This window comes from Herpailurus yagouaroundi, unplaced genomic scaffold, assembly GCF_014898765.1.
Source record: "Herpailurus yagouaroundi ecotype Mexico unplaced genomic scaffold, PumYag 194, whole genome shotgun sequence".
In the NCBI taxonomy this organism is placed as follows: Eukaryota; Metazoa; Chordata; class Mammalia; order Carnivora; family Felidae; genus Herpailurus; species Herpailurus yagouaroundi.
This window is the reverse complement of record NW_024412425.1, coordinates 9,040,929-9,044,325: the sequence shown is the minus strand read 5'-3', so window position 1 is coordinate 9,044,325 and position 3,397 is coordinate 9,040,929. Positions and strand designations below refer to the sequence as shown.

Here is a 3,397-nt window from a genome sequence, read left to right as displayed (position 1 = left end):
TCCTTCTTTGGTTGAGAGTTGCTCTTGGGATGTTAACTTTTTGCCACTTTCAGGCTCTCCGAAAGCTTGGGTGGTGCTGGAAAAGCCTTTAGTCTGACAACCCTTGGTGGTGGAAGCTGTCAACTGTGTGGGAAGGAACCACCCTGTTGCCAAACTCAGCCATGGGCTGAGGAGATACGGGGTGGCCATCTACAGTGTTCGCTAAAAGCTCTGTCTGCACTTATAAATATCTGACTGAAAACATGCATCTAAAACTGAATGGAGATCACTAACCCGGAGACTGTTCAGAAGGCCATGATCAACCAGTGACTGGGAACGACTGGTCTTTGAATCCAAACTCCACCCTTGTTATTAACAGCGAACGCATGCCTTTGCTTTAGGTGGCACATGGCAGCAAGATGGCGGGACAAATTTCCAAGAAGAGGAAGTTTGCGGCCGGTGGCATCTTCAAAGTTGAACTGAATGGGTTTGTTTCTCACTTGGGAGCTGACTGAAGATAGCCATTCTATAGGTGAGGTCTGAGTTACACCAACCAGGACAGAAATCATTATCTTGGTCACCAGGATGCAGAATGTTCTTGGGCCAGTGGATCCAGGAATTGAGTGTTGTGGTTCAGAAGAGGTTTGGTTTCTCTGAGATCAGTGCAGAGCTTTATGCTGAAAAGGTGGCCACAAGAGGTCTGTGTGCTATCACCCAGGCAGAGTCTCCTCCTACAAACTCCTAGGAGGCCTTGCAGTGCGGAGGCCTTGCGGTGCTGTGGCGTCCACTCATCACGGAGAGTGGGGCCAAAGGCTGTGAGGTTGAGGGGTGTGGGAAACTCCGAGGACAGAGGACTAAATCCATGAATTTTGTGGATAGCCCGATGATTCACAGGGGGAACCCTGTTAACTAGTACTTTCACACTGCATGTGCTGCTGACTCAGGGTATGCTGGGCGTCAAAGTGAAGACTGTTTTTCCCTGGGACCCAAGTGGTAAGACTGGCCCTAAGAAGTCCCTGCCTGATCACGTGAGCATTGTGGAACCCAAAGATGAGACACTACCTACCGCTCCCCTCTTGGAACAGAAGGGTGGGAAACCAGAGTCACCTGCCATGCCACGGCCAGTGCCCATAGTGTAACAGGGTCTTGTTGGCAGCCGGATCTGGAGTCTGGATATGGCTTTGTAAATACTTTCAATAAAATCTTTAAAAAAGAAAAAAAAAAAAACAGTGAAAGCACACCTGTCCTTCCTGGCCACAATCCACCCCGTTCCCCTGGCACCTAGCCCAGATTATTTTATGGGTGAACTCAGTTAAATCGTTAAGGAGCAGACAATAACCATGCTGCTTAAACTGTCCCGGAGCACGAAAAAAGACCTACTATGTTCCTAGACAGAAAAGCTCGCTATTGAAATTATGGTCATTCCCTTTGTATTACTCGTCAGATTTAATGTCATTCTAATCAAATGAAGAGAAAGTTGTTTTGTCAAAATTGTTATGCCTTTCTTTTAAACCCTCTTGAAAGGCACCCCTTAATGCCTTTGATTTCTATTTTTTTTTTATTTTTTAAAAGTTTAATTACTTTTGAGAGAGACAGAGCATGAACAGGGGAAGGGCAGAGAGAGAGGAAGATATAGAATCTGAAGCAGGCTCCAGGCTCTGAGCTGTCAGCACAGAGCCCGACGCGGGGCTTGAACTCGTGAACTGAGAAATCATGATCTGAACCAAAGTTGGATGCTTCACTGACTGAGCCACCCAGGAGCCCCTGAATTCTATTTTTAATCCACTTAATTCAGGTATAATTTCCATACCCACAAAAAATACTTTAAGCATCCACTTAAAGCATACAATTTGATGAGGTTGGCAGATGTAGGCACCTCTGAAAGTGGCCCCACAGTTGAGACAGAATATTTCCATCACCTCCAAAGGTTTCCTCGCGCCCCTTTCTCTCCACCCTTCCCTCTCTCGGCCACAATCCCAGCAACCACTGATCCATTTTCTGTTATCAGGGATCAACTTGCTTTTTCTAGATTTTACATAAGTGGAATTATGCAGTATGTGTCTGGCATCTTTTATGCGGCACAATTATTTTGACATTTGTCCATATGGTTTGTTCATGTTCATGACCAGGTAGTTTTCCATTGCACAGATACACCACATTTTGTTCCCCTGTTATATCATGTATGTTGCTTCCAGGTTTTGACTGTTGCAAATAAACAGTGAATATCTGTGTACAAGTCTTTGTGGGCACGGATCAGTTTTCTATTGCTGCTGAAACAAATTACCACAAATTTAGGGCTCAAAACATTAGCCATTTGCTATCTCACCATTCTGTATGTCAGAGGTCTGGGTACAGAATTGCTCATTGGGACCCTCTGCTTAGGGTTTCCAAGGCTGAAGTCAAGGTGTTGGACATTGTTGGGTCTCATCTGGAAGCTCTGTGGGGAAGAGTCCAAGTTCATCTGTTTCCTTGCAGCTGTAGGGCTGAGGTCTCATTTCTTTGCCAGCTCCCAGCACAGGCCAGCCTTTGGGCTTAGAGAATGCCCCCTGGCTCTTCCTCATGGCCACCTGTGTCTCAAAGCATCAAAGGCACATCAAATTTTTCATATGCTCAGAATCTCTCTGACTTCTCTCCTGCTGCATCTCTACTGACTCCAGCTGGAGAAAATTCTCTGCTTTTAAGAGTTCATGTGATCATATTTTCCCGTATGATACAGGATGAACTCCCTTAATTACATTTGCAAAACCCCTCTTGCCATATTCATAGATTCCAGGGATTAGGATCTGAACATCTTAATAGGTCATTTTGTCTACCACAGGTTATATGTTTCAGTTTATATTGAGTTAAATACCATAGTGAAATGCCTAGGTTGCAAGGTAGGTGTGTATTTAACTTTACAAAAAAAGAATATACCAGTTTATATTCCCACCAGCAGCATGTGAAAGTTCTATTTGTTCCATATCCTTGCCAACACTTGGTATTGTCAGTCTTTTCTTATTTTAGCCATTCTAAATACGTAGTTTCTTTTGCATTTCCCTGATGACCAATGATGTTAAGCACCATTTCATTTGATCCTTGGTCATTTGTATATTTTCTTTTATCAGTTGTCTATTCAAATATTTTGTCCATCTTTTTGATTGGGTTATTTATCTTTTTATATCTGATTGTAAAGATTCGTTCTGTGTTCTGTGATTAAATGCTTTGTGAGATATATGTACCGAGTCACATTCTAGTCTGTGACTCAACCTTTTTATTATGTTAGAGTGACTTCCTAAGAGCTAAAACTTTTAATTATGATAAAGTGCAGATTATCATTTTTTCTTTATCATTCATGCTTTTTGTATTTTAAGAAATCTTTGCCCACCCTAAAACTACAAAGATTTTCTCCTGTGTTTTCATCTAGAATTTTTATCACTTA

General features: G+C 42.8%; 1 pseudogene; it reads left to right on the top strand.

Annotated features, from left to right (window-relative positions):
- The first annotated feature begins 395 nt into the window (after positions 1–395).
- LOC121011412 (40S ribosomal protein S3-like) lies at positions 396–1,141 on the top strand (annotated as a pseudogene).
- The last annotated feature ends 2,256 nt before the right edge of the window (positions 1,142–3,397 follow it).